Source organism: Equus asinus, chromosome 5, assembly GCF_041296235.1.
Source record: "Equus asinus isolate D_3611 breed Donkey chromosome 5, EquAss-T2T_v2, whole genome shotgun sequence".
Classification (NCBI taxonomy): domain Eukaryota; kingdom Metazoa; phylum Chordata; class Mammalia; order Perissodactyla; family Equidae; genus Equus; species Equus asinus.
Genome location: NC_091794.1, coordinates 33,375,995 through 33,400,103, shown reverse-complemented (window position 1 = coordinate 33,400,103; position 24,109 = coordinate 33,375,995). Strand labels below are relative to the sequence as shown.

Genomic DNA, 24,109 nt, shown 5'->3' with positions numbered 1-24,109 from the left:
CCATGGAGGGGGCCTAACCATTGCTGGAGACACTACAGGAAGCATATAAAAACGAAAAGAAAGCCACTGATTATTCTTCCTCTTCTCCTTGAATCACTTTCCATGCATTCTGGGGGCCAAAGCTACCTAAAAGTTAGAGGGCAAGAGGGCCTATTTCCCTAATAGTGACAGAGAGAGAGCAAAGGAAGGGAAGAGATGGATCTGAGAGCAAACGAGCAGTTGACCAGCAGAGGATCCTAAAGAAAGAGGAACATGGGCTAGGTTTTGAAGGATAAGTTGAATTTTAAGACTTGAGGAGACAAGAATGTGGCACTTTTGGAAAATGGGACCCATATGAGTAAAAACAAAGAGGTCTGAGGCACATTTATGGCAGCGTAGGGAGGCCACGCTGGGTAGATCAGGAAGTGTATTTTGAGTAGGATTAGGATTAACCCAGTCAAACAGGGTGAGATCATGACATGGTATGCTTTGAAAACCAGACAGAGAGCTTCAGAGTTGTTAAGCCAAAAAGAGAACCATTAAAGACGTTTGAATAGGAGAGTGACATGATGAAAATGGTGTTGAAGGAAGAATTTCTGGCATGGGCACGCAAGGTGGATTGGAGTGTGGAGAGACCAGAGACAGCAAAGCTACAAAGGAAACCCTTACAGTTATTCACATATGGACCAGCAAGTCTCGTCAGGGCAACGGCGGCAGGTATAGAGAAGAATAAGGAGACTTAAGTGCTTAGCAAAATTTTCAAATTACAGGAGGTGAAGATGAAGAACAAGTTAAAAATGATGCTAATTTTTCAGACTGGATAACTGGAAGACTAGCTGTAATTGAGATGACCTTGTGAGAGGAAGATGGTTAATTCTCCTTTAGATGAGTTGTATTTGAGATAATGGCAAGACATGAACAGTCAAATCTAGGAATAAAATGAAGACAGATTGCTGGAAGATGGTTGAAAGAACAGAAGTTGGCTATGTGGTTGGCTCTGAGGTCATCAGCCAGCCATGAGAATGAATGGGGAAGAAGAATGCATGGGAGAGGGATTGTTGTGAGAGCAAAGGACTAGCCTTGGCAAATGTCATGGGAGAGGCAAGAGGCAAAAGGAAGAGAAGTCAGTGAAGGGAACAGAATGCAATGAAAAAGGTAGGAAGACAGGTAGAATTTCAGGAAGGAGATTGAAAAGACAAGTCGGGGAAGATCAGGGAGTCAATATTGTGTAGGGATAGGAAATATGGTTCGTTTGGCAAGGTGCACGGACATAATGGGCAATCCAAAATTCGTGCTTCAGTGAAAGAATAGGAAAAAAAATATGGTCTAAAGTATTGAATGACACAGAAAAGTTGGTGGAAATACAGACCAAGAAACACCTCACTAGGTTCACTCTGTATCATTTAATAACAGAGATTATCTCTCTATGCTAAAGTTTTGTTAAAATTTAATGATGTATTTCTTTCCATTAAAAAAATTCACCACACACACATTCAGTATAACTATCTTCTCTTCCGCTGTTTCTCTACTTGTGAAAACTGTATGTCACAATTTACAAAATGTCGTAGAACATTAATGGTGTTAGATTTTTTAGGTTTCCTCCACTGTAATTGCATACTGATGAAACTTTCCTTTTTGTAGCAGTATTTGTCTGTCTGTAGAGGTTAGAATTTGCCTGGCAGTCATCTAGGTTCAACTCATTTCTATTTTGAGATCAAAAGAGATTTAGGAAGGTGTTAAAGTCATTTGTAAAGAGTTGGAGGAGATTTGATCATAAGCTGTTGACCTGGCCTCATCCCAGTGGGCAACAGTAGACCATGTATCTATCTCTCAGGGAGGAGCCTGTCAGTGGTGAGTGATGAGACCGGGGACACACAAGTTGAAAACATGAGAGGACGTGTCTTCTCACATGTGGAAAGATGGTCTGGAAGTAAGTGTGCGTGCTGGAAAGCCATGCTATTTGAAATGAGAAGACCTGGGTTTTTGCCTGGCTCTGCCACCCTTGGCTGCATGATTTTGGACAGCTCATTAATTAACCTCTCTGGGCCTTACATAGATTTTGAGAAGACTAACCAAGGGAAGACGAATGGTGGATCATGATTCTTGGCTCAATGTAGACCTGTTTGAATTTTTGTTTTCTTTAATATACTTCATCCAGGAAGAAAAAAACCTAGAAGCGTGTTAGGATTCCTATCGGAAGACCAGACCACAGTTGGTGACTTCTGTCATCTAACTCCTCGAGGCTGCGGGCAGTCTTCTGGTCTTTATCTGTACCCATCCCTGTTAATGGAGTTCCCACAACCAATTCCACGTCCAGTTCAAGACTTGCGACACCTTACACTTGAGCAACAGAGACAGGTACTCTCGGGTGCCCTGCCACTCACTGCGATTTGGTTGGAGTGATTCTGTTTCAAGCTTTACAATTTATCTTGAATTTCTTGAGCTATGAGCGGTAAATTCCAGTGGCTAGAACTTTTATAAATGCAGCTGTAGCAGCCATTAACTGTGTGACTGACACTTCAAAAGGCCAGCACCTTAATTCCAAGCACAGCAGAATATTTGACTGCTTACAATATCCCTGTTGCATTTACACACATACACACACACGCACACACACACAGCAAATATTTACCTGCATTTGTGTCCAGTCACACGCATCACTGGGGGAAAAGAGATAAAGTTTTGGTGAGGACAGAGCCTGGGAGAAAAAATGACAAGAAAAAGGAAGAAGATGACATGGCTCATTTCTTATATTTTTCCATTGACTGGATTTGAGTGCCTATAATTAGCGTGGACTGTGGGGGGAAAGGGCAGGCGGAAGCTGGCAGATCTGTTTAAAAAATATTTTGTGAGATTCTTGGCACAAGCAGAACCACGGGGGCCCGGGTGACCAAGGGTGGCACTGAGCTGGGGAGGAGGCACTTCTCACTGACGCTGCCTGGAAGCCAGCACAGCCATGGAGCCAGGGGCCTGGAAACTTTGATGTCTCTGGCTGGACGTTTGGTTCTGAGGCCAGGCTAGGTGCCTCATGGTCACTGTAGCTGTCTGACTGGGCCAAGAACCTGCTTTGTGGTCTGTCCAAGGACCCTCAGGAACAGCTGGAGCAGGGTCAGGAGACAAAGTTTAACATCAGCTTGTCACAAACTCACTCTGTTGCCTTGGACAAGTCGTCTTCTCTCTCGAGATCTAAGTTTGCAGTCTGGGAAATGAGGATTTTGGATTTGATCCGAAAGATCCTCCTAGGTCTAACATTATTCATCTCTTAAATGTATTATTCTATTGTCAGTTAATTAAACAAATATTTTGCAAGTGCCTAAGTCAAGTTTCTATCGACAAATTCTAGACTTGGAATTATAAGCATGTCATTACTTATGAGCTTAGCAGGTCCAGCTGCAAATCCTCCTTTTATCCTTCACTGGCTATGTGACTTTGAAAGAGTTTCTTCAGCTCTATCAGCCTCAACGTCCTCATCTCTATAGTGAACATAGTAACACCTCCTATCAGGGTCAGTAAAGACAAACATAATGCATTGGACACATAGTAGGCACTCAGGAAATGAAGCCAACTGTTAATGTATTATTAATTAGATATTCTAATAATGGACAACAATCAATCTAGAAATAAAAATGTTAACTTTATAAAGTGCACAAATAAAAATGACCAATAAATTTGAGCTTGTCAAGAGGACTTGCTAACCAAAAAAATTTTCTCCTCAAGATATATTCTATCTTAAAAATAAGGAGACATCCTTTTAAAATTCACTCTTCTTAGCTGTTTCATTACTCAAGCTTGCCTCGGACTTCCTCTCAGGCTGACATTCCCGATGTTTCTCTCAGCAAGATCTCTTTGTCCCTCTCTCTGACAAGAATCTGAAGAAAGTCCAAGGGTCTTCTCCACCTTTGCAACTCAAATTTTCTTCAACCTAATTAAAGTAGCCTTTGCTTAATTAGGCTAAATATAACTTCTTTCATTTCTAATCAGCCTCTAGAGAAAGCTATTCCTTAACTAAGGTTTCTGTCTCTCGCTGCGCCACTCCCTCACAACTGCGCCCTCTCCCACTCGTCTCTGGCTTCCCACTCCTGCCACCGCCAGTCAGAACACTGAGATGTGGCCTAACCTGATGCCAGTTTTATAAAGCTGTTGTTTCTTTGTCTTATTTAAATGTATCACATTACCCGATGCCAAGCAGAACAGGGTGCTTACATAAGCCTACACAGTGGCTACAAATACTTAAAACACTTGACTTTACCTGAATGTTCCAGGAGAGACTTCACACCCCAGAAAGAAGGTAACCATGTTTTTGTCCTTTCTGTGACCTCATAAATAGTAGATGCTTAAACATGTTCAATAGCCCTAACAGACGGTACATGTACGCACTTTACCAAGCACAGGTGCAAGCACTTTCTCATGTGATTCTTATAGCAATGTTGTGAGGACAGTATAATTGTCCTGTGTAACACATGAGGACACACAGACTGAGTGATTTTGTCCACAATCAGTAAATCATAAAGTAGTACAGCCTAGACTTAAAAAAACAAAAAGCAAATAACAGGCTCTATTACCAAGTGGGGCATATGTAAATTATGGTCCTATAGATGGGGTAGTGTGGCAGACAGGCAATGCCTGAAGGTGTGTCTATCAAGGAGCTACTCCAGCATAAGCTATCCCCACCATCCAAAGCCATGCTACTCCTGTCTCAGAGCATCTGGAAACAAAAGATAGATGACTAATGGTGATAGAGGCATGGTCTACATTAACGTTTTGGATCCTTTTCAGTGTGTACGCGTGTGTGTTCACCATGGAGTTCCGTAGCCAGATGATGCAGCTCAGCACAGACTGGTTTTTGCATCACTCACAGGAGATGGTGTTGATGATCTGACACACGGTCTTCTGGGAGTGTCCCAAGGCGCAGTCCCCTCCCAACAAGGGCTAGGGACTAACTTCCTCAACTTCTTCAAAAGGCATCTGAAAAGTGGGTTTCAGATATTGGACCCATAAAAGCAAACATTTATACTGAGATTGCAATCTTCTTTCCAGTTTAAGAATAGCAACAACAGCTTTATAGTTGAAAGATTTTCACTCCCCAGGAATAAGTGACCTGATCCATAATGAAAAATTTAAAGATAGAAATATTGTTACCTTTAAGAAACTCATTGAAGAAAAGAAATCCATCTGTACTGAGGATAAGGATTTATTTCATTTATTTTGATCTTAATAAGAATCATGAAATCATGAAATTGAGTATTCAATCAATGAGTGATTTGTTCCTTGGCTTGAGTTGAAGTAAAGGTGGGTTTAGATGGTAGTATTTTCACCTCCTACTTGGTATTTGGGATCTACAATGATCTATTTCCAAACTCTTAGTTTGTATATTGTAGTTGTATCCAAATTACATACACACTTATCTCCTTGTAACTTTCAAGTGGAATAAATGGTCTTTCCAAGGTGTGCCCTGTGCTTTTCTATTCCTAACTTCTTTTTAATGCTGTTCCATCAACTTGAAACACTTTCTTTCATCTCCATATAAACAAATCCTATGCATTCTTTGAGATCAGCTCTAATCCCAAGTTTTCCTTGGAGCTATCCCTTATCTCTCCAGCTGAAAATATTCTCTGCTCTTCTGATTATTCCTTTCAATTATGCCAATCTCATTCTTCCTTATGTTGTTATTTGTGTCTTTTCTTCTTACTAAATAGTAACCTTTTTAGAGAGGGGACTGCATCTGATTCAAGTTCTCTTCAGCAATTGCTGTAGTAAGATCTAATTCTGCTGCTGGAAAATCTTGTGCTTAGAGAAATCACTGCTATATGGGAAACATTCATATTCTGCTTCTTGTATTTTACCCAGAAACAAACAGATCTTAAAGGATGTAACTAACTGTAATTGTTACCATGTGTGGCATTTATCACGGAGCCTAGCACATAATGCATACTCTAGATATTTGCTCAGTGGGTAAGTGAAGAAAAACAGGAATGATGTTGAACCACGTCTTTTTAATCTTAATGCTCAGGAAGTATTATTTCTGATTCTATAGAATTTGTGTCCTAACGTTTATTTTCAATTTCCCTCTGCTTTTCTGACACTGGAAATTTATTTACAGCTTTTAAGTTGTAAATATTATGGTTTTTAAGTATATCACATCCTCTGAAATTCTCTTGATATAGAAAATTCATTTTTTATCCAGTGGATACCGGAAGAGGAAACGAAATCAAGACAGGTAATATATACCAAGAAAATTTGGAAGACTTCTCTAGGTACCCATAAGAACATTTTAGTGCTTATGATAAGTCAGAGCTATGGTTTAAGGACTCCAGTATTTTGGCTCTAACAGAGAAAGTTCATGGTCATTCTCTTCGACCCCAAATGTTAGGGTTGATTCCAAAAATCCCAAGTTTATTTCAGTTATTTCTAAATGTACTTAACCCATTAATAAAACATCTATACCAAGATATTTTCAGGCTATCTCCTGTGCTCACTCTAGGTACACAGAGTATTTGTGATTTGTGTGTGAGGTAAGGGGAAGAGAGGAACGTAAGACTTTAGAGAACAGCTCAGGCAGTGAAGAGAGCGTTGCACTTGAATTAGGGGGCAAGTTAGTGTCACTTACTTCCTAGGACTTTAGTAATTTCCCGTTTTAGACATCAAACTCTTCTTTAAAGTGAGGTGATTGCAGTAAATTACCACTGAGGTGTCTCAAGTCCTAACAGATATTTTCTCTCTCTCTCTCTCTGATATATAATGCTTTCTTGTAAAAGGTATAATTAAGACATTTTATTTCGGGTTTCTTCATCTGTGTTCATAAGTCCAGTTGACTGATTTGGTGGCTAATTCTCTATGGTTTAAAATCAGGATTTGCTAGTCTTATAGAATCAAATGAGAAGCTGCTTATTGAAAAAATACTTCAGAATATTTCCTTAAAGGTTTGGTAGAATTTACCCATGAAATACCTGAGATTGGTTTAATGGAAAGATATCTCTTTTTCTCTTTCAGTTTTCTCTTCTGATTACTTGCTCTTCAGGTTTTTCAAGAGTTTTCTCGAGTTCGTGTGGTAATTTACACTTTCCTAGGATATTATGTTATCCATCTTGTCTAGATTTACAAATTTACTAATATAACTTATAAATAGTATTCTCATTTCAAAATCTCCTCTATATTGGTAGTAAAATCCTTTGTTTTATTTTTCATATGGTTGTGGCTCTCTTCTTTTTCTTTGCAAGATTTGCCAGGTGTTTGTCAATTTTATTAGTTGTTTAATAAACAGCTTTTGGAGTTATTGATCCACCCTAAAATTTATCATTTTGTATATTATTAATACTCATTAATTACTTCTTCAACAGTCTGGATTTATTTTATTGTTACCTTATGGCATTTTTAATTGGATTCTTAGTTAATTTATTTTCAATATTTCTTGCTTGTTACTACATGTATTGAAGAACATACAGATTCTCTCAGTATTATTTTCCTACACTGGCTATATCCTGCAAGTTTTGACATGTAAAATTTTCATTGTCATTCATTTCAAAATAAATTTTGATCAGAAGCATTACTTAAAATAATATTTTAAGGGGCTGGCCCCGTGGCCGAGTGGTTAAGTTCGCGCGCTCCGCTGCAGGCGGCCCAGTGTTTCGTCAGTTCGAATCCTGGGCGCGGACATGGCACTGCTCATCAGACCACGCTGAGGCAGCATCCCACATGCCACAACTAGAAGAACCTACAATGAAGAATACACAACTATGTACCGGGGGGCTCTGGGGAGAAAAAGGAAAAAATAAAATCTTAAAAAAAAAAAAAAAAAAAAAAAAAAAAAATAATATTTTAAAATTTCCAAGTATATTGTCACTTTTTGAAGAGAATGGCTACACTTTGTTATTAATTTCTACTTTGTTGCATTAAAGTCAGAAACTTTGATCTATATAATTATTGCTTTACAAAATTTACTAAAATTTCTTTGTGGCCTGATAAAAGGTTATTTTTTGTGAATATGCAGTGTTTGGAAACAATATATATATACTTTGTTAGTTGAAATACTCAGGTCCTTACATGCTTTTGGTTTACCTAAAATGTCAAATATTGAGAAAGATGTATTAAAATCTTTCACTAAGGTTTTGCTTCATCATATTTTATGCATTGTATAATTTGAATCTGTGTTATTGGGTATATAGAACTTTAATGACGGATTTATTTTCTTGGTTAATTGTACCTTTTACCAATTTAAAATATTCCTCATTGGTATCTTAAAATATTTGCATCTTGAATTTTATCTTTTTTCTTTTTTTTGAGATGGATTCACCCTGAGCTAACATCCATTGCCAATCCTCCTCTTTTTTTACTGAGGAAGATTAGCCCTGAGCTAACATCTGCACCAATCTTCCACTACTTTGCATATGGGATGCCTCCCCAGCATGGCTGATGAGTGGAGTAAGTCCCTACCTGGGATCCGAACCCGTGAACCGGGGTTGCCAAAGTGGAGCACATGGAACTTTAACCACTTGGCCACAGGGCCGCCCCCCATTGAATTTTACCTTTTATGTTAACATTAATATATCTACTTTCATTTTTGGTACTTATCTGGTATATCTTTTAAATGCATTAAATATTATTTTTGACCTCTCTTGATCTTGTTTTAGATATTGTCTTTTGTAAATAACTTATAGCTAAGCTTCATTTTTTTAAACAAATCTTAGTGTCTGACTTATAAGAGGAAAGGTTATTACAACCTCTTTTGCTTTGATTAATGACATTTTTGCAATTGTTTCTTCCATTTTAGTTTAGGTTTTTTATTTACTATGAAAAGTAGGAGAGCAGAATGTTATATGACCTGGCTTGGAACCCCAGCTCTGTCATATTAGGTGTTTAACATTGGTTAAGTTGCATAAATCCTTTGTGCCTCAGTTTCTTCATTAATAAAATGAGAATGCCTATAATCGTGCTTAATTCATTGACTTGTTATAGGGATCAAGAAAATTATTATATGTAAAGTATCTAAAACTTTGCCTGCAAAAGAGTACTGAAGAAATGTTAGTTATATTTACTATCATTATGTGTTTTTCTCTCCCCACTTGTGTTTGTTAAGTGAATCAAGCTTCCCCTCACCCTCTTTCTCCTTCTAGTGTTTTGGAAATGGCACATGTAATTTTTATTCTTTTGACAGTTACCTTTGTATATATGACATATATTTTAAAAATCAACTTTGTTGAAGTATCATTTGCATATAATATCGTGTACCTATTTTAAGTGTATATTTTGCTGAATTTTGACAAATTTCTGTACTCATTTAACCACCACAATTGAGATATAGAACATTTTCATCCCTCCCAAAACATCTTGTACCACTCCCATACAATACCTCTCCCACTCCCCTCCTCTCCAGCTCTACTAACCATTGATAATTTTGTCACTATGGATTAGACTCATCTTTTCTAGACTTTCATAAGCATATTTTGCGATTATTATCTAGAGTTATTCAAAACCTCTATTCTTCCCTAAACGAGACAAGAACCTAAGTATTTTTTCTCTTCCCTCTTCTCTGTCTTCCCTCTACCACCTGCCACTTTGAGATTAATTGAGATTTTAGTTATAAATATTTTTAAATTATGAATCAAGAATTATTTAAACTTAATCTGGGTTTTCCACTTCATTTACTCACCACTGTTTCTTGAATCTTATGTATTATTTATTCTTTGATTTATTTTCTTTGTCCTTCAGACAAGTCTTTCAGATAATTTCATTCTCTGCCCACCCCTACTCATTCCCAGGAGGCATGAGGGTGGTACCTTTCCTGAATCTTTGCACTCCTAAATACATCTGTCTTTATTTTGCTCTCTTATTTCACTGGTAGTTTATATAGTAAGTATAGGATTCTAACAAAATTACTTTTTTCTTTTCATTTTCTCCTAAGGTCTAGTTTTGCCAATGAGAGCTCAGATGCAGTGCTAAAAGAAACTACCTCAGTTGGGGCTTTTGACTCACTGATTTTCAATTCAGCTGAATCTATGTCTGCTTTTCCATCCACTAATCATTTTTTTTCAATAATCAAAATTTCAAATGCCCAGCCCTGCAGCTCAGTGCTCCACTAACGTCCATGGGTACGCAAGTTACCTGTGGCTCCTGTAAAAATACAGGTTCTGCTTTAGTCATTCTGGGGAGAGACCTGAGATCTTGAGTTTCTAACAAGCTCCCAGAACATGGTGATGTGGACCACACTTTGGGAAGCAGGGCTCTAGCTGCTGCCTCTTCATGGATGTGACATTCCCTTTAATCATTCTGAAGATATTCATCATTAATCCTAAAAGTCTTCCTTGGTATCCTCTATTAACTCTGTTTCTTGAGTATTAATACTTACATTTGTTAAGTTTGTGGCTTCTCTCTTCTGTTGTTGGTACTCCTCAAATGTTGTTCTTTTCTTTTTTTTCCTTTCTCTTTTTAAATTCCTGGTTGTCTGAATTAGCTGCTGCTTATCTGCTCCTGTGACTGCGGGTGAGGAGCAGGTACACTGCTCAGAGGAGTGCACAGTAGGTTGGATAGTAGATGTAGGGGTTCTACACACAGTCCCCCAAACTTCAGAGCTAACATTCACTGTTTTAGCCTATGGGCAAACCCACTGCTACCAACTGGTTAGTGCAAGCTGGGGGTAGGTCTGACTAGCTTAGCTAATACTTATGGTGATGATAAAAACAATGAAATTAACATTTTTGAGCGCTTGCAGCTTGCAAGGCACTGTTCTAGGTGCTACGTGTGTCAACTCATTTAATGGACGGAACTTGTCAAATTTTGAAAATCTAAACCACGTCAACTCTTCTTTTCTGTCTGTTTTTTTGCTGGCGCCCTCTACTTCACTTAGATTGAAGAACACATTTATCTTTATTCTAACCATATCTTCTTTTCTTTCTTCAGTTCTGTGAGTAAGTAGAAGCATGTTGAAGACACAGTCATTTGTATGAAATTGCCCAAATATTCCAGGATAATTGAATAATACTCATAAGCCAAACCCTGTATAATGGGAAGGGGAGAGAGAACAGAAGAGAAGAAAGAAGAAAGAAAAAAGAGAAAGCGGAGAGAGGGAGCAAATAAAGAGACAGGAACGGGGTAAGGAGAACACAGCAGTGGGAAACATAGCTGCATTTTTCTTGGTGTTAGTTTTTGACCTTCCTTAAATGCTTCCAAATCTCTGTAAACAGGAAGATTAATTGAGTAGCCTTCAGCATTCAGAAAGAGCTCTGGTTGTAGTGACCTTACAGACATGACCCACAAGAACAGGAGGAATATTAATTTTGGCTTAGAAAACGGCCGATTTTTACAAATTCGTTGGAGAGACATCTTGTTCTGTGTTGTATGGATTGTTTCTGAGATGAATAAAATGGTCTTTTATTTTGTGGACTTGCAGGGACTTTATTGGTAATATTTACTTAGACGCCAGAGAGGAAGCCATCTAAATCTTCAAACCTGACTGATTTGAATTTGCAGCTTAATGTCATCTTTCATCTCGAGGATTTGTCTTATAATTTTCAAGATGTGGATGGACAATGGAAAGGCAGGGGAAGCCATCTGTGTTTTGGGCTCAGGCCACAAATTTCCAACATGTAACGTTCTTGGAAATCTGAAGCTCACGTTTTTGAAAATGTTTTCTCAGTTTTTAAAGGTATTTGTTTTGCAAAGGAAACCTAATCTCAATTTTTTATATTTACCAAAATCTGCTTCTTTAGGTTTTGATATTTACCATACCTCCAAGAGCTGTTCTAATTGTCTTTAATCAAGATCACACAGTATTATTCTTGGTAAAGAAAGCATCCTAACAGAATTGACATGGTCAGAGCAGCCCTTGGAACATTGCTTGAGTCTATCTCCATTTTTACTCAATTGTTCATTTTTCAGTCTGTCACTTGAGTCTCACTCAAAGTCTAGCCTCTAAACACACTGAGCTCCTATCACGGGCTTAGTCTGAGGCTCGAGTCATGGGACACAAAGACAATTTCACCAAGTCCCTGAGTTCATGGGCCATCAGAGTCCTATAGGAAGACAGATTTAGGAACAGAGCACCACAAAACATTATGGGTGTTACAACAGGCTTATGTAAAGGGTATCGGATGAGGTAAGTGGAGAATGGGGCCTCACTCCACCTGAGCAAGTGGAAGTCAGGAACAGGCAGCATTTCACCTGGATCTCACAAGACATATATTGTCAGCGCTAATTGTCAGCACAATTAGTCCTTTCTTCTACTTCCTCAAATACTCCATTAACCGCCTCCTCCTTCTCCTCACTCCACTACTCCTCTGAATCTCTCACTTTTAAAGCTTTGTGAACAAAAAATATCTATTCAAATGCTCTGAGATTCCTTTTTAAATGGTGCTTTAACGGTCCTGGGTTGACTGGACTGCTTTGAGGCCTTGATTTTGGAGTTCAACTTGCTATTTATCCTGCTGAAATCCCTCCCCTTCCTCCCTGACTCCTGCTTGCATCTTAAGTTTGCGTCATTTGTTCTGACAAATGCAGCTCTGTGAGTTATGGCACTAAAGTTCTCCCAGGGATAATTAATTTTCTCATGGTGTCACTTGTATTGGCAGCCAATCCCCTAAGAGGAAGTGTTTTAAATGTGGGCATTTTTAGAAATGATGGGTAGAGCTGAATCTCTGTGCATGCCAGTGCTGATAGGGGTGGTGATAGAACTACGTAATACCCCTTCTTAAGAGGTGATAATCCCTTTGCTGCCATCCATCACAGTAGCCTTCCTCCTGGCTCTGGTTGAGGCAGGGAGCAGGCTCATCCATCCTGGGGAAAGAAAATGCACAACCTTAGGAAACGATTGGCATCAGTTTTGCAGACGCTCCCTCAGTTCTGGGACATCATATCAGTCTTGTGTCATATGTATTGATTGTAGCCTTCCTTAGAGAGATTTTGGCTCAAGACTAGGGTACGAATGCAATTCTTTTGGCCCTGCCTACTGAGAGAGGGAGATGCAAGAAAGGCTCTGTGAAGGTGAAACGGAGGCTTGATCTACAGTAGCTACTGTCTCATTTGACCTGGGTACCTACAAGGCTCTGTCTGCAGTGCAACTGGACACCATTTACCTTTTGATTGCTGGTCCAGCAGAGGCTGTCTGCCAGATGCAGATTTGGGTACCGACAACTGACAAGATTTCTAATGGTGGGAAAGGAGAGAGTGGGGAGTCATAGACCAGAGCACAGATAATGTGTGGCATATTCATAACTGGATCTTGGAAATGGCCAGCAGGTGCATGAAAAGATGCTCAACATCACTATTCATCAGGGAAATGCAAATCAAAACCACAATGAGATGTCACCTCACACATGTTAGAATGGCTATCATCAAAAAGACAAAGTGATAACAAGTATTGGTGAGCCTGTGGAAAAGAGGGAACCCTTGAGCACTGTTGATGGGAATATAAATTGGTGCAGCCACAATGGAAAACAGTATGGAGCTTCCTCAAAAAAATTCAAAATAGAGGCTTGCCCAGTGGTGTAGTGGTTAAGTTTGTGCACTCCACTTTGGTGGCCTGGGGTTTGTGGGTTTGGATCCTGGGCATGGACCTACACATCGCTTATCAAGCCATGCTGTGGTGGCATCCCACATATAAAATAGAGGAAGATTGGCACAGACGTTAGCTCAGGGCCAATCTTCCTCACCAAAAAATAAAAAAATTAAAAATAAAACTACCATGTGATCTAATAATCCCACTTCTGGGTCTGTATCCAAAAGAAATGAAATCATTATCTCAAAGTGATATCTGTACCCCCATGTTCATTGCACCATTATTCACAATATCCAAGACATGGATTGTGTCCATCAACTGATGAATGGATAAAGAAGATGTGGTAACTATTTACAGAATATCATTCAGCCATAAAAAAGAAGGAAATTCTGCCACTTTCGAAAACATGAATGGATCTTGAGGGCATTATGCTAAGTGAAATAAGCCAGGAAGAGCAAGATAGTGTTTGTTCTTGCTTATATATGGAAGCTTAAAAAGCCTAACTAAAAAAAATAGAGAATAGAATGGTGGTTGTCAGGGGCTGAGGCATAGGGGAAATGGGAAAATATTTGTCAAAGGGTACAAACTTCCAGTTATAAGAGGAATAAGTTCTGGGGATTTAATGTACATCATTAACAATACTGTATCATACACTTGAAGGTTGTTAAGGGAGTAGATCTTAAAAGTTATCACCACACACAAAAAATGGTAATTATGTGAAAGGATCGAGGTGTTAACCAACCTTATTGTGGTAATCATTTTGCAATATATTCATGTATTAAATATTACATTGTACATTAAACTCACATATGTTATATGTCAATAATACCTCAATAAAGCTGGGAAAAATTGAGTCTCAGCGGCATCTCTCTTCCTCACCCTTGCATTGAGAATATTGCATCACACACAAATAGAATGTCTTTGCCGTGACAGGCAAGGAATGTCCTTGCTGTGCTGGTGACCTAGAGGAAAGAAGGTTCACAGCCCTTCAGTAGCCTTTGAATTCATTAATTAGAGTTCTGTATCTCCATCCTTTAAAAATCTGTTGAGTCATTCCCATCTTCTCCATCCTCTCTGGAAAGCTTCATCATCCTTTTGATGGAGCTCCTCTCTGTGCTCTGTGCTCGCTACTTAGGGTAGCCCAATCTTCTCTCAGTCATGGTCAGATGAGTCTCTCTGCTGAATGTCTTATTTAAGAGACTGTGAGCATAAGAACAGAATCTTTCTCGTCTCTGAATCCCCATTGCTCCTATCAGGGAGTGGGTGTTCAGAAGTGCTTCAAATGATAAATCTCAAGGCTTGTGTCTGTCTCCACCTTATTCTTTCAGTGTCCTTCTCAAGTTGGGACAGGGGATCTCAGCCAGGGCCTGACTTCAAAAGGAATTGTCTGGTGAAGGAGACCTTGAAGCCAGGAGAGGGGAGTTTGGTCAGGGGCTCACTCTTCCTCTTATTTGCACTTTGTATGAATCATCTCAGTTCTTTTGGCCTCTACCAGCTTTGTCCACAAAATTTTCTCACATGTACTGTGGGAAGTGGGGATGATAAGACACAGCTAAACCCATCCATGGCTTAGTCTCTCATTGTTTGCATACACAGATTCAGCTGGAAACATTTATTGAGCACCAATGGTATAAGAGGCTTCTCCCATGAAGCTTTGCAAATCATATCTCAGTTGCATCTAAAGGAATGCTTGCTCTCCACTCAATACACCCTCTGTGCTCCTGTCCCTCTGCTCTTCTCTCTGTTGACAGGCACCAACCCCACCCCATCCCTCTGCCTCTTTTTTGGTTTTGTTTTCTGAATGCTCAGTTTTTATTCAGGCTTCCCAACTGTTGTCTCCCCCTTGTGAAGACTTTTCTAGCCCTCCAATCCAAGTGGAGCTCTGGTGGTGCCTTGTTTCTTCTCTCCAGGGGCACTCCTGTTCTCCCAGAGCAATTATGGACCTGTATGTCTTATCTTCGTCTTAGACTCTGAGGTCTGTGAGAGCTGCATCCCCCATAGTACTCAGCACTGAGCCGTATCTGTATTGAATGCTCAGTAAATGAGTGCTGCATTGATTTATCTCTGCTTCCTCCTATAACAGTCTACAGCAGTGGTGCTCAAACATTTTGGCCTCAGGACTCCTTTGCATTCTTTAAAATTATTGAGGACTCCAAAGAGCTTTTGCTTGTGTGGGTTTTATCTATTCATGTTTACTGTAGTAGAAATTAAAACTGAGAAATTAAAAAAATTTACAAATTCGCACATTTTCCAAAAGAAAAATGGTATTGTTTTACATTTTGTGAATCTCTTTAAAGTCTGGTTTAATTGAGACTGGTAGATTTTCCTATATTCTTTTATATTCAATTTGCAATAATATGTTGTTTAGTTAAAAGTAGATGAAGGAAATTCTGCCTTATACAGATATGCAGTTGAAAAAGGGTGGAATATTTTAATAACGTTTTCAGATAATTGTAGACATTTTTCTTTGCTACTACATCAAAACTCAATACGTGGTAGGTTCTTAAAGTTTAGGAGCATTGTGAAATCTGGAACCATATTAATGAACATTTTATACCCAGTTATATTAAAATCCACTAGTCTATCTTGCATTATAAATAGCTATTTTTCCCATGCATGGTTTTGTCACACTATGCATTGGTCATTTGGGAAATATTGGTTCACTGACTTATATTGATCTTTCAAATGTTGATGCATTTCATTCCAAATAACCACATTTCTCAATATCACCTTCTATCTATTCAGAAAAGTTTTCAGTCCTGCAAAGCAGTTAAGTTTATGGTGGATATACATTTTCCAACATTCTAATTTTTTTATCAAAAGGTTGAATTTATGATTGGCAAAAGGTATTGTCATTTTTGCCCTTGAAGTGACAGCCTCACTTTGTTCATTATTAATAAAATGTCTGCCAAATATACAGGTTTAAACAACCATACTTTGTCAGTCATTCTTCCAGGTAAAACTGGAAAAAGGTGATTGGCATAGCTTCCATCTTATTTGCATAAGCACTTTTCCTTCAGACAACTATTACACGTCAGTATGCAGCAAAAATGCTTTATGCACATTTTCCCTTTTGTCATGGAACAGAAAAAGATGTGTACTCAAAATTCTAAATTTAATAAAACAAATAATTTTAATTGCTTCTTGAAGGGCATTCTTAAGTGAAATTTACTTTTTTAAAAAACTGGTTTTCATGGCAGTGAAGATTATAATGACCATGAGTCCAACTTGGTTTCAATGCTTTGATACAGGCTAGGGCCCCAGAAATTTTACCCACAGTGTTTTTTTGCACAATCAGTTCAAATGTTAACACAGTGAGAATGCAAATAACATCTTAGCATCATGGGGAAAACACTTTTGACCTTGCAGACCTCCTCAAAAGGTCTCAGAGATAGGAGGGGTCCCTGGATGACACTTTGAGAACCACTGATCTACAGGACTGGTTTCTGAATTTCTCCCCCTTATGTAGTTGTCTCTTCTTTATTAAGGATGAAAACACATTTGCACTAGATCTATACTGAACATTTGGGGAGAGACACAAGATTTTCTCCTTGATTTCACTCCTTTCTGCAATTTCATTCTTTCCTTGATTTACACCTTATATCTTTTGAATCAGCAGGAGCTGGTGACCTCTTCAGAGGACCATAGAGCTCAGACTTGATCAGTCGATTGGGTGCCTGAGGCACAGGGCAGAAAGAAAGAAGAAAAGAGTGGGATGAGGGAAAGAAAGAGAGAAAGAACTAAGGAGAGAAAGCAGAAAGGGGAAAAATGAAGAAAATGAGAGATGATAAGAATAAAGAAAATAAGAGCAAGGGAAGAAAGCATGATGCAATCCATTACAAAAGGCCCTGAATCAGGAGATCTGGGTGCAGCAGGACCACATCCAGGCTTGATCCTTGCAAGAGCCAACACCCTCTCTGGGCCTCACATTTTCCCTTTTGCAAATTGACGGGCTGAAGGGGAAAGGAACAGGGCTAGAGGCAGACGAGAACATCCACAGATGGGCTTCAGGAGTCCCAACATTCTCCAAATTGAGACCAAAATCTTATGGGTCTGTGGGTTTTTTCCTAGGGCAGGGAGTGGGTTGTTTTCATCAGTTACTCAAAGGTCTCTTTACCAAACTGAATGAAGAACCACTGACTTGGATGGTTTACGATCTTTTCTAGCCCTAAAACTTTATGATTCTTGCATGGAAGGGGACCCTGTAAACTGATACTAAAATCATTTCCCAGCCTTAGAGGTTCACTTTCATTGTCTTTGAGCAAAATTCAACATGAAGTCTCTGGTCTCTATAATGATTTGTTTTTTCCTCTGTAGGAAAAAAAGAGGGGGGCGGGCAGCAATCCCTGGGAGTCTTGAACCCTGTCACACGGCAGTGCCCAGCAGGTAGGACAGGTGGGAAATCAGAATCTCTGGGGGCCACTGAGCCCAGCTGCTGCCTATGGTGAGCACGCAAACAGAAATGGCTTTCCTCTGCGTGCCAGAGTCACAGCTCCTCTGGTCTCAGCTTGTTGACTTGGTCCCAGGGAAGGAATAAAGCTGGCCAAGTCGAATGAATGGCCGGCAGTGGAAAACCAGTGCTGCTGTCTGCTGGCAGGCAGGGCGGCGGACACCACCCTTGGTCAGCTCCCCCCGAGTGGCGCTCTCCTTCCCCCGCCATGGCTGGCTTTGGCAGGCGCTGCCAGGCCTGAGAATGCAGGAAGTTTTGGGTCACGGTGACCTCTTGTTGCTGATGCCAGATGAAATATGCCCTGGAGGTTCTCCAGGGTCACATGGTGTGTAGAGCAAGAGAAGGCAGGGCTGCTATTGCGCTGACAAAGTGGATTTTGGCTCCAAAATGGCAGCCCTTGGGGAGTAGGAGGGGTTGTTTGCAGGAAGGGGGGGGGGGGGGCAGGCAGGGCAGTGGCCTGAGAGTGGGCAGTAGGGAGAATTAGTCTTGCTTTTTTTTCTTATCCCCTTTAGTCTTCCAGGAAGCCACTTGCTCCTGAAAGTGGAGGCACACTCCCAAATCTGTGGCACAGAAATGTAAGGACAGGTCTCTGTCTGTTTTTGTTGTTTACACGGCAGGATGGGTGAGTTTCTAGTTCTAAACACACTGGGCCTCATAGCTGGATAAAAGCTACGACAGAAGTAGCTCATCAGTAGCTCAACTGCTCAACATGGAAAGTGGATAATAGATGCTCAGGGATCTGCTACCTCTAGTGTCTTCAGCCACAACCCGGAAAATAAGGCCATTGCCTTTTCCTTCCTTCTGAAATCTCTCTTCACCCTGTTCTAACATGTTGAGATATGTAGCCCTGTTCTTCTGAATCCTAAACTCTAGGAGAGGCTCAGCTTACTCAAAAGAGGCTTCCGCCAGAAGGCCAATGATGGACACCTCTCTTTTGTCCTATCTAGGTCCATGGTGCCCAAATACAATCTCTTTGCCTTGCCCTGGGCAGAGGGAAGGGGCTTGGCTACTTTTGCTTTCAAGAATCAGGAACAGAGGCCTAAAATGGAAACAGCTGAGAAGAAAGGAGCCAAGTCCAAAACAAGATCCAGCTGGAGGAGGTCAGACCCGATAAGCAGGCTGACTACAGGCTTGAAAAAGAGGTCAGGCCCCAGGAGTTGGGCTGAAGCAGCAAGGAGTGTTTTTGCCAAGGGAGGATGATGACCTTGTGAGGTAGGTGGGCTCTGTTCCCCCATGGCACACCTGGCTTCAGTTTGTGCAGTGGGGCCTTGATGATTTCTCCCTATTCCTTACTAAAGGCTGAAATTCCTCAGCTTAGTTGAAATGGAGATAGGAAGGGTATTTCTGAAAATCTAGAGGAGAATATCTTCGGGGAAAATGAAACCCATCATTCAAAGGCCAGCTCCAGTCTCATCTCTACCATGATCCCCTGCCAAGTCACTCCCCATGGGGCTTGGCTTTGCCTCTCTACCCTACTCTATGGAACTTCATATTTTTTTTCCAGTATGCATCTCATACTGTCACGTAATAAATTACTTGGTAATGCTAGTGGCTAATATTTGTATGATGTATCTCTGCTCACAAAGTTGATTGCTTTTGCAAATATAAACTCATTTATTCTCTACAGTGACCCTGAGAAAGAGCTAGAATAGCTATTGATAGAACAGATATCGATAGAATAGCTTTATGTAGAGGCAACCTGGTGCAAAAAGCCCAGACTTTGATTCCATCAGACAAGGGTTTGAATATAAGCTTTACCATTGGCAGACTATGTGAGCTTGGACAGCTTACTTGACCAGTCCAGGCAGCAGTGGGTGCCACCAAGACAGATGTGTGCCCTCTTATTTGTCAGTGGAGTTACTGTAGCTTCCACCACAAGCTACGTTTTTGGTAAAAGAAAATCCTGCCCTGCACACCCAGAAAAAGATTATTTTGGAGGCATCATATTTTCACCAACATGCTCTTTGGAACCCTGAGCAAATGCCATGGTTTTCTAGCATCAAAACAAGTTTTTTTCAAAGTTTCTTTTGGAAATTTGAAGGCAGAGAACTCTGCCAGGCTTCACATCACAGCTGTCCTTGGCAGCTGTGCCCCTGGGTCATAACTGCTTCTCTAGGCGCATCCCCGCATCCCTGTCCTGCTTTGATTCCTCCTCTCTTCCCTTCTGCGTACCACTCCTTCCAACCCCTCTTTGCATCAAACCCTTGGACCTGCCTGTGCATGCTGACAAACTCTCTTGTATTTTTAGCCTCTTTACAGAGTTCTTTCCCTATCTTCTGCCCTAACTGAAATCTGGTCTCCCCAGGGGATATCATTTGTCTGGGGGTTCTCTTACATGAACTTCCAACACGTTTTTCTTTTTGCCATCTTAACTGTTTATTTTTCTTTCTTTTTTTCCCCAGTTTTACTGAGAAATAATTGACATCCATCACTGTATAAGTTTAAGGCGGACAGCATGGTGATTTGATTTACATATATTGTGAAATGATTACCACAATAGGTTTAATGAACATCCATCATCTTATATAGATACAATAAAAAGAAAAGAAAAAAAAATCTCCTTGTGATGAGAACTCTCAGTATTTATTCTCTTAACAATTTTCCTCTGTATCATACAGCAGTGTTAGCTATAGTCATCATCTTGTACATTTCATCCCCAGTACTTATTTATCTTTCAACTGGAAGTTTGTACCTTTTGACTGCCTCCCTCCAATTCCCTCTCCCCCCACTCCCCACCTCTGGTGACCATATCTCTCTCTCTTTTTCTATGAGTTTGGTGGTTTTTTTAAAAAATTAGATTCTACATATAAGTGAGATCATATAATATTTGTCTTTGTCTGACTTATTTCACTTAGCATAATGCCTTCAAGGTCCATCCATGTTGTTGCAAATGGTAGGATTTCCTCATTTTTTAACAGCTGAATAGTATTCCATTGAATATATATCTCACAACTTCTTTATCCATTCATTTATTGAGGGATGCTTAGGTTGTTTCCATGTCTTGGCTCTTGTAAACAATACTGCTGTGAACATGGGGATGCAGATATCTTTTTGAGTTGGTGTTTCCTTTGGATATATTCCCAGAAGTGCAATTGCTAGATGAAATGGTAGTTCTATTTTTAACTTTTTGAGGAAGCTCCATACCAATATGTTTTTCTTAATTCTTACCCTGAAGTTAGAGCAATGTGACCTTTTCCTATACCTATACATTGTTGCTTCCAAATCATTAGTTTTCCTCCAATTCCCTATTTCTCTTAAAGAAGCATGGTATTTGGCTATATCATCCCAATGTTCCACAGTCCATGCCTGCCCCTCCACCGTCAATGACGGACCTCTTAATCTTTCTCCACATTCATTGAAGATTTAGGCACACAACTTGGAGTTCTCTCTCCTTCCCTAAGTGCTACCATGGTTCTATGTGGTCAATATCCGGAGCTATCCAATTCCTTGATTTTCACAGACTTCAGGATTTCATTCTCTAACTACAAATCTCTATCTTTCCATCTCTCATCCCCTTCATCTCTTCTCTTATGGTCTTCATTACTCCTTGTGCTGCCCATGTCTACCCACCCCCCCCCAACAGTCTTCCTCTGTTTTCCTGTTTGTTTGTTTATCCTGTCCTGCCTAGATGGCCATTCTCTTATTGGTATCATAAACCCCTTTCCTTGGCCATGGCACATCATTCTGAATCAACTCCACTCTCTATTTCCTCTGCTCTTACACTTAGACCACTGAGTCAGTTGGGAAAATCATGCCACCACATGAATTGGCACCACAATAAATTCATACTTCCAACCTTGGTCTGGCCTTCAGTGACACCTGTAAAGTCTTTTATGTATTCAGAGTTTCTCTACCACAGACATTTTAGAATTTTCTGGATACTCAGTTGCTCTATCCCATGACTATTATTTTCAACAATGTACCATATCCGCTACTTCAGTGATGTTGATATTATCACATGAGAATTACAGCTGTGACCATTCCTTATCTTGTCTACACCTACCTCTGTGGAAGAGGTATCTCTTCACCTTTCAGGTCAATTTCCCCCTGAGCCCTGGATCTTATCACTTACCTCTTCCTCCTCAAGAAATTTGCTCTAGCAGTTCTCTCCTGTTCCTATATCTTCAACCTCTTCTTTACCTCTTGCTTTTTCCCTTTACCATAGCAAATTACCCATCTCTCCTACCTAGGCAACTCATGCTTATCGAAAACCACATCCCACTGACGTCTCCTTTAGCCAACACTCTCTGCTCCCTTCACCTACAAACCATTTGAGAGTATACTTGGTTATTATTGACTCCACTTCTTCACCACCTGCTCTTTCCTCCATCAGCCACTGCCTGGCTGCTGCCTTGGCTACTCCACACAAGACCTTGAAGTGGGAAAACCAAATGGATCTGTTTGTGGCCCATTTTTCTTGACCTCTCTACAGTATCTGATGCTTTGTGTACTTCCTGTCTCTTGAAGTTTCTCTTTCCTTTGCTACTAGGACAGTATGTTTTCCCACTTTTCCAATTTAACATTCATTTTTTTCTGTTTCCTTTTCAAGTTAATGATAGCAATAATAGTAAATATTTCTTGAGTATTCACTATTTGCCATGCTGCATGATCAAATTTTCCATATATCTTTTTACATGATACATACAACCTAGAAGGTAGGTGCTATAACTATTCTTATTTTTCAGAAGAGGAAACAGGAATAGAGGTGTCTAAATGACTTGTTCAAATCCTCCAGCTGCTAATAAGCTGAGCTGGGATTTGAACTCAGACATTCTTGCTCTAGAGAGGGGACAGAACCACCAAATCACTACTTTCCCCAGCCCCTAAAAATTTCTCTTCCTGGGGTTTCAACCTGTCTTCCTCCCTTTTCATCCTACATACTCTTTCCAAATGATCTTGTCACCTGTTCCTATATTCAATTAACTCTTGATTCTGTAATTCAGGCCAGGAGATGCGAAATCCAAATAGAGTTATAGTAAAAAGACACTTCCCTTGGCCTTTCCTTTACCTTAGTTTCTTCATCTGCAAAATGAGAATAATAATAGCACCTACCTCATAGGGTTGTAGGGTCATATGCGGTAAGCAAATGTATGTAAAAACTGATCTACCTTCATAGGCAACTGAATGCTCTCCTCTGTCTCTACTTGAATGTCTCAGCGGTATCTCACACTGACCACATACCAAACTGAACTCACCATGCCCCAAATGTTTCAATATTGGTGACTGTCCCTTTTTATGCACCCAATTACCCTATGGGTAATCTTTTTCTCCTTCTTTTGGTCCGGGATATAACCTGTCTTCAAGTTGACTCCTATTGATTTTAATGCTTAAATTGACTCCATTGCCTAAATTCAGGGCCTTACTACTTTGCATCTGAGCAATTGCAGTGTTTTCCTACCTGGAAGCCCTGTCTCTACTTTTCACAGCTCTGGAAGATTATTGAGACAAAAGAAAAAGGAATCAAATGTTTATTCTGCTCTGCCTAATATTCTTCCATGGCTCCCCAAAGCTTTCAAGATAAAGTTTAAATTTCTTAGCATATTAAGTATTTTTTCTTATGTTCTCCTTGCCTCCCTACTTTGCCTTTTTTTTACTCTCCTAACTTTTTGCCCTGATAACAGGAAACTATTGGCAGTCCCTCAAATGCCAGGTCTCTCAAGGCTCGTTGCATTTGTAAATGTTGCTTTTTCTACTTATCCTTTCTTGCTCTGGCTGACTCCCCCTTGTGTTTAAAGACTCAGCTTGGGTGTCATCTCTTGCAGAAATGTTTTTTCCTGATGCTCATGGTGTAGTTCGATGCTTCCTCTGAGTTTCCACAGCACATGATGCATACTTCTGCCAATCACTTAATACACCACATCATGGTTTTTATCTTCACTTTGCTCCCAAACACCTAGAGCCAGAGCTCGTAAACTATGGTCCATGAACCATATGCAGCCTACCACCTGTTTTTGTCAATAAAGTTTTATCGGAACACAGGCATGCTCACACATGTATGTATTCTCTGTGGCTGCTTTTGCACTACAAGAGCAGAATTGAATAGTTGTGACAGAGTCTATATAGTCCACAAAGCCAAAATATTTGTTATCTGGCCCTTTACAGAAAATGTTTGCAGACCCTTGAGTTACATCAATTGTTGTACATCATTGTAGCCAGATTCTTAGTTAGGGAGCCCATGCCTGGAGGGAGGAAGT

At 40.0% G+C, this 24,109-nt stretch overlaps 2 long non-coding RNA genes across 2 annotated transcripts in view; both read left to right on the top strand.

The window, feature by feature from the left end:
* The first annotated feature begins 1,804 nt into the window (after positions 1-1,804).
* On the top strand, positions 1,805-14,303 carry LOC139045404 (uncharacterized). Its single transcript, XR_011503734.1, has 3 exons — positions 1,805-1,909; positions 2,138-2,337; positions 10,873-14,303. It is a non-coding gene; the product is annotated as an uncharacterized lncRNA (long non-coding RNA).
* A 4,642-nt stretch (positions 14,304-18,945) lies between these two features.
* LOC139039723 (uncharacterized) overlaps positions 18,946-24,109 on the top strand; it is a 37,117-nt gene continuing 31,953 nt past the window's right edge. Inside the window, exon 1 of the long non-coding RNA XR_006528197.2 lies at positions 18,946-19,127. This is a non-coding gene — a long non-coding RNA (uncharacterized lncRNA). The remainder of the gene's footprint in view (positions 19,128-24,109) is intronic.